This window comes from Tenrec ecaudatus, chromosome 7 (assembly GCF_050624435.1).
Source record: "Tenrec ecaudatus isolate mTenEca1 chromosome 7, mTenEca1.hap1, whole genome shotgun sequence".
Lineage (NCBI taxonomy): Eukaryota > Metazoa > Chordata > Mammalia > Afrosoricida > Tenrecidae > Tenrec > Tenrec ecaudatus.
Window position 1 is genome coordinate 34,410,389 of NC_134536.1, and position 14,214 is coordinate 34,424,602.

Consider the following 14,214-nt stretch of genomic DNA (forward strand, 5'->3'; position numbering starts at 1 on the left):
GTCCCATACGAGTTTAAATTAGGTTTTGGTGCACTCAGAACATGGATTCCAAGACATAACACACCTAGGGTCCATTAAGTCAAGATTCAGACTCATGATGAACTTATAGGGCAGAGTGGAACTACCTTATATAAAGTTTCCAAGGCTGTGATCGTTACAGACGCAGAGCGTCACAGCTTTCTCCGATGGAGCTGCTGGTGGATTTAAACCAATGGCCTTTTATTAGAGCGGAGTGTTTAACCACTGCACCACTGGGGGTCCTTTACGACACAGGGTAGGTCATGTCAAGTAGCTGACAAGGGCATGCATGCCACAGACGTACGCAGCTACATTGCCCTCTCTCCCTCTCCCTCTCCCCCTCTCCCCCTCCCCCTCCCTCTCCCCTCATGAAGGAGGTCCTGAAGCTCATCTCTGAGGCTGTTGGCAGATTGTACAAAGACTGAAATTGAGATGTGAATCAAAGTCTATGTAGGGCCAAAGTCAGAACAAAGGGCTCTGCATCAGCCTAACAGAAGCCTCTACTGAGATGCTGACAACTCTTGTACCTAATATGAAATATGTATTTTTATTTTCCACTTGTCCTCCCCTTTGCATGTATGAAGTTGCTTCAAAACGTTCATGGGAAAATTGAATGAAGAGAAAATAAAATTCTTGCAGAAACTTTTGTTTTGAAGACTCGTTATATAGCACCCCCAGGAATTTCAGTAGGAGGGGTTGATTAGGCCCAAACAGGATTTAACCATCCCTTCTTGTGGATTTATGAAATCTCAGAATAGGAAAAAGCAAAGCCAAGAAAAAGATAGACATGACTGTGGAATTGGCTCTGACTCATGGTGACTCCATATGGGTTAGAATAAAACTACCCTATAAGATTTTCAATGCTGAGTTTTCAGAAGTAAATATCTAGACATTTCTTCTGAGTGATCTCAAACTTTCAACATTTTGATTATGATCTGTGATAGTGAGCATCTGCATCCACTTGGCTGGGCCAGGATTCTCAGTAGTTTGCCAGTAATCTCCCATGATGTGTCCTAACATAATATAATCAACTCCATGATGGGATCTACTGTGAGCAGCCCAGCAGTTGTGGGAAAATTAGAATGGAGTGTAACCCCATGACTGAAGTCACAGCCCTAATGCAAGTGGAAGAAACTTTCATTGGTGGTGTGTCCTACTTCCTATATAAGTAGACACTGGAGGAAAGCTAGCTGGCTTCTTGCTGGGTCAGGATCTTGCATCTGGTTCATTGACCTCTGGTTCCTTAGGCTTGAGCCAGTGGTCTCCTTCCTATATTGCCTGCTGACCCTGGGAGCCATCAGCAGCTGGTCATCTGACATGCTGACCTTGGATTCGTTGGAAACTGCAGCCACCTGCTTCTGGTCTTTCTGCTTCTAGGTTTGTCAGCCCCCACAAAGTCAGGAGTCCAGAGAAGTTTCTGGCCCACAACTTGAACTGGATTCCATTTACCCATGTTTACAATTGTGTGAGCCATTTTCTTGATATCTCTCTCTCTCTCTGGTAGTTACATAGTCTGTTGTCAATTTGAGACTTATGAGTGAAAGGGTGGAGTTTAGCCTGTCAATCACGTCATAGCTGGACTACCAAATTTGAAGACGCTAAGGAGATAAATAGCTCACTGGAGACAGGACACAGGCTGACTCCTTGGGAGACATTGCAACTGACAAGACACATGGAGCTACGCTAGTGCCCTTAGCTGGAGGAGCCACGTGGAGACCCACACCAGCGCTGAGATGCTTATGACTTCCCACCTTCTAGCATGTGATCTTCCTGCATTAAGCGTCATTGTAGGTGTTTCGTGAGTCTGAAGAAGACTTTATAGATTGATATCGGACATATGCGCTAATATTGGACTGTGGACTTGATCTGAACTGGGCTGGGATATTTTCTTAATGTAAAATTACTTTTTATATTATGCTTCTTCTTATACACATGAGTGTGTCTATGAATTTGTTTCTCTTGTTAACCCAGATGAACACAGTGGTTTTTAATGATTTTGCTTCTCTAGAGAACCTGAGCTAGTATAGCAGACAAGCATGTTAATCATTTGTACCCCCCAGGACTCCGCACACGACACCTATGATGATTAGATTTTATGACAGCTTGTTGCACCTGTGGGAAAGTGTATGGAGTCCAACCTCTCAATCAGGACACAATCCCATGATTCTTCTTGGGCATGTGGTTTACTTATCAGAGACACTGTAGACAACTGGCTTCTTTCTTGTCCCTCATCTCCTGCCTGCTGGCTTGGCTCTGGGGCTTCTGCGTCTGGTTTCTGAGGCTGGTGTTACTCTACCCTGTACCTGCTCATCTTGGATCCACATGATTCTGCACCCACGGGCCTATGAGCTCCAAGCTATGTGCTTCACCATCCTGCCTCATTGGGCATCAGCTGTGTGAGGCTGGAAGGGCCTCAAGCTAGCATGTGGTCCATGGACTGGGCAGGACCTCTTTCTCGATAATAGATTTTACTCTTATACACATATGTGTTTTACTGGTTTTTGTTTCTCTTAAAAAAACACTGTAAAATAGCAACAATTAGAGTACCAAAAAATAAACAAAATACACTGCTATGAAGCCACTTCTGACTCAATGTGACCCTGTGGGGAAGAATAGAATTATTCTTGTGGGTTTTTGAAGTTAAGAATCTCTATGGCGGGGGGGAGTCTGACTTTTCTCCCGAGGAGCATGTGTTGGGTTCAAACTGCTGACTTTGTAGTTAACAGCCCAGTGAGTAAACTACTGCCCCAGCCTGGCTCCTTTCCCACTTAAGTAAGATTCCCCTCAAATCATAATTAATAGTTAAACACTCAACACCTTTATTTTGTTCACACTATATTCCAGGAGCTGATTTATGCGATCACAAATATTTTGTTATATTCAAATAGAACTCTTTATTTTGTAAAAGATGAGTAAGTGACATATAGAAAAAATTCAAACTTACTGTCACTGCGTCAATTTTCACTCATAGCGTTACTTTAGGATAGAGTAGAATGACCCTTCGAATTTCTGAGACTTTAAATCTTTGTGAGAGTGGACAGTCTCATTAGTCTCCTGTGGAGCAATTGGGAGGCTCAAACTGCTGGCCTTGTGGTTAGCAACTCAGTGCTTGGCCTACAAATTAATTTAGCGCATCATCATTTAGACGTTGCACTTGCTGTTGGGCCTTAACAAGGCTAACCTAGCTTCTAAGTCGATGTGATTGATTGATGTGGCTGTTCTAGACATAGTCTTTGTAATTCCCACTAAACAACCGTGTGACACCATGCACATTGGGTGTACTTCCTCTTTGCCTGATTGGTCTGGGTAAAAGACGGTTGGGGAAATTCCTGATAGGATTATGATTCAGTTGTGAGAAATTGTTAACGGGGCTAACTGTGATTGTAAAAACGTGGAACTCTAATGTGGGGAATTGATCAATTGCAGGACGGATGGTTGGTGTCAGAACTTTTAAGAAAGGTTGAAGGGTGAAGGCAGGTCTGACCTCTGCCTCCTGGCAATCAGCCTTGGGCTAACGCTGAATTTGGTTCTGCCTCCTTGTGAAATCGGAGAAGGTCAGAGATGGCCCCACAACCTTTTGAGAGTCACAAGCTTACTATTAATGTAGAACCTTAATAATCATTACACTAGAACAAAGTTCTGTGACCCCCGGCCTTCTGTAATCTCAGAGGCTAAGAACTCTTAATCCCTTTCTGACCCCTGGGGTACGTATTGCTCACCAACATTTCAGCCATGCATGTTCTTGGGAAGCAGCTCTCCCAGTTGTAGGACATGCCACCATCGCCAGGCTGCTGAATCTGAAGAACGGAGCCTCCGCCCACACATTCTTCTGCCAGCGTCCCCTGAAACAGCAATGTGTCCCACATCTTTGTATTAAGACTCATTATTACCACACAAAATGTTTCCCCTTGATCTTAGCATGCCTTGTATTGCTGAAAACACCTAATAGTAATACGAAATTCAAAGCCGAAAATAGTTCCGTCAGACAGGGTTAAGAAGCTGTCGCATTCTACCTTAGTTTTCAATGACCCCACTCCCTCACTGCAATGAAGTTGATGCCAACTCATAGCAACCCTACAGGACAGGGTAGAACTGCCCCCGTGGGTTTCTGAGACGGTAAATCTTTAGGGGAGTAGAAAACACTATCTTTTTCCTTTGGAGTGGCTGGTGGTTTAGAACTGCTGACCTCATGGGCCGCAGTCCAAATGGGTAACCACTTTGCCACCAAGGCTCCTTCAATGGTCTAGGCCCATCCAACATTCTGCCGTACTTCTGATGATCACAGGACCAATGACTGACTGCTTTCACACACTGTGTCTAGGCAGCAATCTGGGCAGTGCCCTTGGGTGACCTTGAGCAGTTGGGCATATTCTGTGTTAATTTAGTGACCACATATCCCTGGTGAGGACATGTTTTGTATTTAATTTTGCCTAAAACTTATGGACATAAGTTTCCCTTTGACATTTGGGAACAAAGCTGTTTCCATTTCTCCTGTGAAACTGGAAGTTTGCTGTTATGACAACAGATTGTACAAATTTTAAAAGACATCAGAAATGTTTGGTCATTATGTGATTCACTACTTTTTATGAATTCACATCGGAGGAAAAAGGAAAGAACATATTCCATATTTCTCTTCTTCCTGTGAATAACCCAATAGACTACCTTGGATACATTTATGTGTGAAAAAGAAAATAACAAAACAAAACAAAAACTTTGATGTCATTCTGCTGCCTTCCAAGCCTAATTCTTTCTGGATAAATTCAGGTTTGTGTACCTCCTCCCACTACATACACACACTCAGAGATCAAGCTGGCGACAAGGAAGAAGAGCATGAGACTGGGATCGCCATTTAATTTATTTGACTATATTCTCGGTTCTGTATTCTTCTTCCTTACTAATAAGCACCAATATGTAATCATTATCTGGAAATAAACAAATTTAATGAAATGCGTATCCCAGTGTAGGCCTCCATTAGCATGTCGCCATTCTAAGTTGAGTTTGATTCTTTGTGTTTTGTTGTTGTTTAGTCATTTTCATGGTGAAGGTTGGTATTTGAAATGATTCCTGGAAAACCACATGGGAGTAATTCTTCCCAAATATTTACGTATCAATGATTTGATGTGGCTTCTTTCTTTAGTCTACCGGGCTTGCATGTGCAAGCCTGCTTCTCAGAGGTCTACCTCATCTCCTGCTGCTTTATCTTCCTCTCAGAGCTTATGGCCTCTCTCTTCTTTGTGACTCACCAAGTTCTCACCTCCACATTTTGCAATGATTATTCACTGTGCCTCACCACTCTTCCCCCCACCTCTCATGACCACTGCCGTCTCCTCACTGGGTCTACTTTGACCACAATATGGAGTTACTGCTACCAGAAGTCTCAGGTAGCCACACATGTAAGGCACCAATGTCATTTTACATTTCTGTCTAGACAAATACAAGGGGCCATCAAACATTTATGGAAAGATTCCATTACCTTTTCATGATACGTGACAATCTTTTTGAACCCTCACCTGTAGGGTTAGTGCTGTTCTCTGTCACACATACTTCCAGGGAGGGGTCAGCTGGGCTCTGCTTGGGGCCGACCCTGGAGCCCAGTCTTTTCATGCATTCCACACACGTGCATTCATCCAGTCTTGACTGCCTGGGTCCCAGGCTGTGTGCAAGGGCAAGCATGCACACAGCATTCCTCTAGTTCCTTGAGGCTTCCTGACCCTTCCCTCCCTACTCTCATGACCCCAGTGTGCTCCTCACTTCAGACTAGATGGGAGGAGATACACAGTCATGGATAAGAGATAAGAGCTCAGGACACACGGAATCCAGGAACAGGAATGGGAATAGCGATACCAGAAGGGTAGGGAGAAGCGGGGAAAGGAGGGAAGGAAGGGGGAACTAATCATAATGATCGACATACACACACACACACACACACACACACCTCCAAGAGGAAGAACAACAGAAACCATGGATGAAGGGATACAGCAGTCCATGTGAGATATGAAAACAATAATTTATAATTGATCAAAGGGTCATGAGGATAGAGGGGGGAGGAAGGGAAAAACGGGGTGATACCAAGGCTCCATAGAAAGTAAATGTCTAGGAAAGAATGATGGCAACATATGTACAGATATGGCTGATACAATTGATGGATGTGTGATTGTAATAAAAGCTATAAGAACCCCCAATAAAATGATCTTTTAATTTAACAAAAAGGGAGGTCCTTCCACTGGGCTCTGCTTGGTAGGTGAATGGGGGTTGGGAAGCTCTTTCAGTAGAAGGAATGAATAGCAGGTGTCAAGGTGCTGAGGTGCAGAGACGGAACAATGTCCAAAGTGACTCAGTCAGCTAATAGTGGACTGTTGGACCAGGAGCTTCTGAGAGTAGCAGGTGCCTGACCCCAGCGCTGTAGCCTCATGGTTATATTGATGCACCGGTTACCGGGTGAGTGCTTCTCTTCATTCATTTACCTGCTGTTTACAAATCTGGTATCAGCCTGATCTGTGAAGCCCTCAAAGACGGTGCCTTTCCCATTGTGTGTGCTGTCAAAGTCCGTTTCAATTCATGTTGTTGTTGGTGGTGGTGCCATCGAGTTGGCTCTGGCCCGTAGCAGCTCTATGCACACCAGAAAGAAACACCGCGCAGCCCTTCGCCAACCTCACAGCTGTTCCTGAGTCCCTACATGAACCACTCTGTCAATTCATCTTCTCAAGGGCCTTCCTCTTTTTGCCTCCTTTCCACTTTCCCAAACAGGAGGTCCTTCCCCAGGGACTTGTCTCTGCTGACAATATGTCCAGAGTATGTAAGAAGAAATCCTGCTGCCCTTGCCTCAAAGGAGCCCTCTGGCCTTACTTCTTCCGAGACAGATCAGTTTGTCCGTTGAGCAGCCCATGGTACTTCCAAATGGTTCCCCAGCACCACAACAGCATTTCATCTCATAGGGCCTTCTAGGACAGAGCAGAACTGTCCCCACAGGGGTGCCGAGACTGTAACCTTGATGAGAAAGGTCTCTTCTACCACTCAATGAGTGAGCACGAGGCAGTTTTGAACCATTATCCTTTCCATTAGCAGCTCGTGTGCGTACCTGCTGTGCCACCAGTGTCTTTGATGTGCCATTAGCAGTGGACCTACGTGTCCTTCTGCTCTCTCGATGGACTCGTCTGCTGCAGTAGCAGAAAAGGAGCACCAGATGGCACAAAGCATTGTTGTGTGCTGGCTTTGGTAGACCATGGAATGGTGAACCTGGAGACAAACTCTCACCCAAGGTGCTGAACGAGGGCCTTCCACGATCTGAAGTCACTGCCATCCTGATGCCGCCAGGCATTACCAAAAGAAATAGAACTCTTAGTGAGTTTGTTCGGTATGATTGAATCCATGCTGAATCAAACAGGAAGCGTACTAACATGTCTTAATGAAACGGTGGCAGCCACAAGGAGCTGATGGAAAACAGCTAGGAGTCATCTGGAGGGCGTTCTCAAACCCAAATGGAAACCAGAAGAAACAAGGAACAGAAAAGCCTCCCACTCTCTTCCAAGAATGTTCCCACACAGGTATGAGGCTTGGAAGGAGACCCAAGGAGAGGAGGGGAGACCTGCACCAGGCAGTTAGATAAGCTGGTGGAATGTGAGACTTGGTTTGCTATAAACCAGACGGCAGTGCCAATTCTCTTTGAAGGAAGTTAGCAGCAGTCTCATCAGGTTTCGGCTAAACTTCTGGCAGCTAGGTTTCCAACACGTGATAAATAATGACACCTCTGGGGACAACAGCCACCTAGACGAGGCTACCGGTCCTGGCTCATTACTGCAAATTGGTCATGGGAGGGGGGATTCATGCCACACGGAGGTGTCTCACTGCTGCAGATGGCAGCTGCATGCTTGCAGTGACCTCACGGGAGAGCAGGGACGTAGGTTCCAACTGCATTGAGTGACACCGGCAAAGGGGGCGTCCTAAAATGATTGTCTACAAAAGTTTGACACCTCACTATACCTACCGGGCTAAAACTCTATCGTGATTGACCCTTTGACCCGTCGGATGCTCTCCAGTGGGAGCTGTCATTATCTGATTGAAAGGATACCCCTAGCCAGGTGATCGCACCTGCACATGATGCAGATGCACCGCTGTTCCTCCACTGTTGGTGTTTGTACGGTTTGTACAGTTGCTGGTTTACTCGAGATTCCTGGTGTCTTAGCCACAGTATTGTAGTAATCGTATTTGTGATTCACGGCTATGGCATTGCTCCTGACCCATAGCGACCCTCTAGAACTGGAGAGACCCATGCCTTTGGGTTTCTGAGACTGTAACTCTTTACGGGAGTAGAAAGCCTTGCGTTTCTTCCAAGGTATGGCTGGTGGTTTCAGACTGTTGACTTTGAGGTTTCCCATCCAACAACGGTAACTACTGGTGGCATAGTGGATTACATGGTGAACTGCTAACCAGAGGTCAGCCGTTCAAAACTACCAGTGGCTCCACCAGGAGAAGGATGAGGCTTTGTCCTCCTGTAAAGAGTTACAGTCTCAGAAGCCCAGAGGGGCAGCTCTGTTCTGTTCCATAAGGTCAGTGTGAATAGAAATCAACTTGATGGCAGTGAGTTTGATTTGGGTTTTCTTTGGAATATTTTTGTCATCTGTAGCAATAACTTCTCTTTTTTTGCCATGAGTAGTGGTTAAAAAAAGAGAAAGATTGTTATATAAATATAGTTAGGTTGTGTATAAAATATTATAATTTAAAAGTGAAATTTCACTTTTGCCACTTGCTTACGCCACAGATACTGCCTTAATATTAATATTCATTGACATCTGGGAATTACAATTCACAAGTAACATTGTAACAAATACCATCACTAAGGATTCTGCATGGCCGGGGGCCAGGGCGGAGGTGCGTGCCTGGAGGTGGGGGGGGGGGTGACACCATCAGCGCCCACACTTGTGACACCCTCTGCATCCAGGCACGAGTCAAACCAAGTAACTCGCAGATGTCATCAAAGCCAATCTGCTGATTCTTAAAAAAGGAACATGTGAGTCAGCAGACTATTTAGGGAAGTCAGTCTGTGCCCATGATTCTGTCATCCAGAGCCCTGTGTGGACATTGTGATGTAAATGTCATTAAGGTCCCTCAGCATGACCAGAAAAATGGGAAGTCTATAGCTTAGGTGTTACTATGGGTGTAGACGATGTTTACATATACCAACCAGTGTATTATGTAGGTATCAAAAATATTTCCAAACAGTGTTCAAACTACTTACCAGAGCAAGGTCTCCTCGGAATTATCACCACGGTCTTTGTGCAAGAGAATGGGTAAACCTACAGTGAGGCATGGTCGCTTTCCCCTGGGAGCTCCTACTGGACTCCTAGTACACGGACACACATGGACAGAAAACACATTTAACAAGTGAACTCACCTGAACGAAAGTCAAAAAGCCCACTTAACCGGACGCCATCTAGGTGATTCCAACTCCAAGTGATCCGACTCGTGCACAGCTAGAATAAGGACAGTACGTTGGACACATCCCTGGTGTGCGGACATGGTGTGCTTGACGGCGAACCTCAACGGGCATCGTGCTGGGCAGAGGGACAGCGAACAAGAGGAAGCCCCTCAACCAGACAGATGACCCAGTGGCTGCAACATCAGGCTCAAACATAAGAATAATTTTGAGGATGGCATGGGACTGAGTTCTGGTCCATTCCGATATACAGAGACTCGTCATGGATGGGAACCAGCTTGACGGCACCTCACAATGGCAACAACTAACCCAAGAGTTGTAAGTTTGAATCCACGCAGGGGCACAGTGGGAGAAAGACCATCTATTTTGAAAAAGATTACATCCAAGGAAACTGGATGCATTCTCTAATACATGGAGTTACTCTGAGTCAGAATCCAGTCAATGGCAACAGACTTGATTTGATTTTATCATGTAACTTATTGGAGGTTAAATACTACTTGCCAAGCATTGTAGTGTGTGGGCCCTCGGTAAGCGTTTGTTCTAGTTAAGCTGGGTAGCAATCCTGTGGGACTGGGTTGACTATTCTTCCCACCGTGCAATGGATGTGACAGTGGGAGAGACTGGAACAATTTGCACCAGGAGCAGCCCCAAGGTAGAGGCTCTGGGTCGGTACTGACTGCAGCATCCCTTCCCCCTCCATTCCCTCAGAGGATTTTCTTCTTCCACTCTGAGTGGCCTCAGTGGGTCCTGGAGTAGCCACTGCAACAAAATACTAATACCACTACTCATGGCAAAAAAAGAGAAGCTATTGCTACAGATAACAAAAATATTCCAAAGAAAACCCAAATCACTACAGCCTCTTGTGTACCCCGATACCTCCCTGGGAGGTTTGAGGGTGTGTGATGGAAGTAAAAGCCCAGTCACAGCATGTTCATAAAACAATTAGAAATCTCCCAGAGCGCTACATGCCTCCAGGAAAACCCAGCCCTTTGACCAACGACGGGGATTATTTTAAGCTGGACATTGAATAAGGGAGACCTAAGAAGAAACAATGCATCTGAAGGATGATGCTGGTGAAGAATATTGAAAGTGCCATGGATCGACAAAGAACAAACATGTCAGTCTCTGAAAAGGACAGCCAGCAGGCTGCTTAGAGGTAAGGTAATGAGACTCATGTAACATAGTTGAGACATGTTGTCAGGAGAGACCAGTCCCTGCAGAAGGACATCATGCTTGGGAAAATGGAGGGTGAGAGATAAAGAGGGAGCCTCTTAACAAAATGGATTAACACAGAGGCTGCAACAAAAGGTTAAAGGAAAGACGAAGTTTGAGAATGGCGCGGGACCAAGTGGTGTCTCCTGTTGTCCACAGGGTCGCTGAGTTGCAACTGACTCCATGGCACCTAACAGGTAGATGCCACGCTCCACTGAATCCATTTTTTTGTTTATTATGCATTGTCTGCTGCCCCTGCTAGAATGTGATATCCACCAGGGCCGGAGGACTGGCTATTCTATTGATATAAAGTAAACATCTGGAATAATATTTGCTACAATACTAGATCTTCAATTAAAATGTGCTGGGTGACTGGGGTCAAACTATTAAAGTACCTTGTGTATTTTCAGTAAAACACAGGATTCTGAGAGGGAAAGCAAACCTATATGCGATTTAGGAAAATTTTTTTTTTAATACCAGCCTGGAAGTTAAAGACCAAGTCAGGAGACTTGTCCAAGGTCACCAAGTATCTGGGCTAGTAACTGCTGAGCAGGCTGCGGGTCTCTGTACTCTCTTGGGAGCGCTCTTTCCTCTTCAATGTGTTTTCTCTCGGCGGCACTGCTGGCCTAGCACAAAGTGGCTTGTGAGGACACCAGTGGTCAGATTAGAGACTCATATTTCCTCCAGTTTTTCGCTTTCTAAATACCAGAACCAAACTCACTGCCATCAAGTCAATTCCCCTGTGAGTTTCCAAGACTGTAATTCGTTACCAAAGTAGAAATCCCCCCTTATTTTCCCTCTCACCAAGTGCTTGGCGGTTTCAACCTGCTGACCTAGTAGTTAACAACCCAATGTGTAACCACTATTCCACCTGGGCCCCCTTTGACTCTCCAAAGTCCATTTTTTTAAACAGAATTTTCCTACTGAACATATTAAGTATCAGATATATTTGGGTGTTTTCGTGCGCTCTGGAGTAGATTCTGAACCCTTCAGGCCTCTATACATTGTAGAGCTCGCCATTGGGTATCGAGATTCCTGTTTATGGAAGGAGGCCCAGTTCTGAGTTGGACTGTGATCCTCAAGTTTTGGCAGTTCAAAAATCCCAGCTGCTCTGTGGGAGGAGACGGAGCTGTGCACGCCCGTAAACAGTTGCAGTCTCAGAAACACGCAGGGGCAGCTCTACCCTGCCTTAGAGGGTCACTGTGAGTCAGCCTTGGCTCGATGGCAGTGAGTTGTCTTCATGGGAGCATGTCACCGGGTCTTTTCTCCCAGGAGCCACGAGTGACCATCTTGTCTTTCAGTGGCAGCTGCGTGCTTGCCCATGATTCCACAGAGCTCCTTAGAGGACTCTTAAGTTTGCCACATTTTGAGGATAAATTCTTGATGGTCTTAGAGTAGGAGCAGATAAGGAGACAAGTGTGATGGTGGTGGTGGGTGTAAAATACACACGCTGTAAAACCGTCGCATGGTGTACCCCTCATTCTCAACTCCCTGGGTGATAGCCCCCTCATTTTTTCCTCCCTCTGTCAAGCAATCTTAAGGAGGTGCTGATTGGCACTTCACTTCTACCCACACACAGGTGGAACTGCCACCTCCACCCTTACAGGCACTTCTTCGGGTCTGGTGTTTTAGAAATCTTATTTCCCAGTTTGCTTCCACTTTAGAGAAAGTTGTGACAGTTCCTTTCCTTATTCAGCATCCAGGGCTATGACCATCGGCCGCCAAGGATGAAGGTGAAACAGCGGGGCACAGGTCCATAAGGCATCGAAGCCTCAAAAGGGAGTCTTTTCTTTTCCTTAAAAACGATTGCAATTGAGGGAATGGCTGCCATCTTACTTTTCCCTTTTCCTATCCTTCTGTGTCTCCAGAAGGTGAGGAATGGGCAGTGCAGAGTAACCCACGATAGAATGGACAGAGACCCACCGCAACCGTCTTGGAACCTGCGCCACAGTCAGAGCAGCTGCATGGCGTCTCCTTGGCTCAACACTCACCGGCCGTGGTTCCCAAATGCTGCCAGGAACTCAGAGTGTTGTAAGTGTGCACCCTGCAATTTCCTCCCTATTCTTTAATGCCTATTTGTGGGTTCACATGCAGTCCTTTCCTCTTCTGACTCTTCCACCTCCACTAGCCCCCTTCCTTAATCACCACACAGGAGATGCCAGCTACTGGCTAGTACTGGGCCTGTGCCCACATAGAATTGTGTCTGGCTTTATGCGCAGACAGAGAGAAGCTTGGAATTGGGGTTTGGGGATGGCTGCTTCCATTCTGTTGCTTCCCAGTGGCACTCACTAGAGACTTGAGACAGGTGGCTTGCAACTTAGCACCATAGCCAAAGCTGCCTGGTTTTACATTTTCACCATGGACTGTAAGGGTTTGTGTTTTCCCATGAATTCTGAACTGGCTGTTGGGGCTGGTATGGTTTTCAGAGTTCCCATAACAACTGTGAAGGTGAGGTCTCAAGTTCAAAGAGCTAAGTCTTGGAGCAGCCCCAAACTTTCAAGTTTCACGTGTCAGTAGATGAAACATCAACTGCATTGGGTCCAGATGTTCTTGTGCTGAGTGTCAGAGGGGAAGGGCCAGAGAGGTAACACAACCAATGTAAGAGACTCGTCTAGGTTCACACAGCAAATGAGCCACAGAACTGAGACTAGAAATCACTGGGATGATTACTGGATCTGTACCCAAGAAAAATTAATTCCTAATAACTTCAGATGTTTCTCTTTTATTGTAACATGGTCTATTGCTCCCATTGTGAGGATTTGTCGTATATAAAATAATCACCTGCCGATCTCTAGGGAGTAGGTCATCTTCTATACTTATTGATAGACTCTTATAAGTATATCCAAGCAGATGCACACATGTGGAATGCTACTCCTTTAATGTGCACATACACACACACACAGCATTATCTTACATACATTCTGCTTCGGCTTCTTTTTACCACTTAAATGTGTATCACGGGCATCTTCCCAGGTCAGAAAATACAGATCGCACTTATTCACCCGAAAAGCTACCTCATAGTCCCTCTCAGGAGTGTCTTCTGGCCGGGGGCTCATTTTCCAGCACCATGGTCGACTCTGCCTGTGATCAGCTGGGTTTTTCCTGGTCGGTTTTCAGAACAGATTACCAAGGTGTTCTTCCGTGTCAAAGTCTGCAAACCCAGTTGGCACCATCTACCGTGCAGGCAAATCAGTGGCATAGCTTTGAACATCAAAGCAACACGTGTGCCACCACAGTCTGACAAAGACAAAGGTGTGAATTTGTCTCTTATGTGCACCGTGGCCTTTTAGAGAATGCATGGCATACAGAGAACGCATGATTCCTATGAGAAAATGGAATATTTAGAGTTTACAAGAGATTTTACCATTTGGAATAGTTTCAGATATACGTGTATTTATAGTGTGTGATTTCTACCCGCTTTACTTACAATAGCAAAAAAGGATCCAAGGTGGGGTTTGATCTTGACCTCTTGAAACTGTTCAGTGCAGTAGCACGCGGCTCCGTGGGGCAGAATGTTTTTTGCACAACTTGATCTCTAGCACATCCCTGGC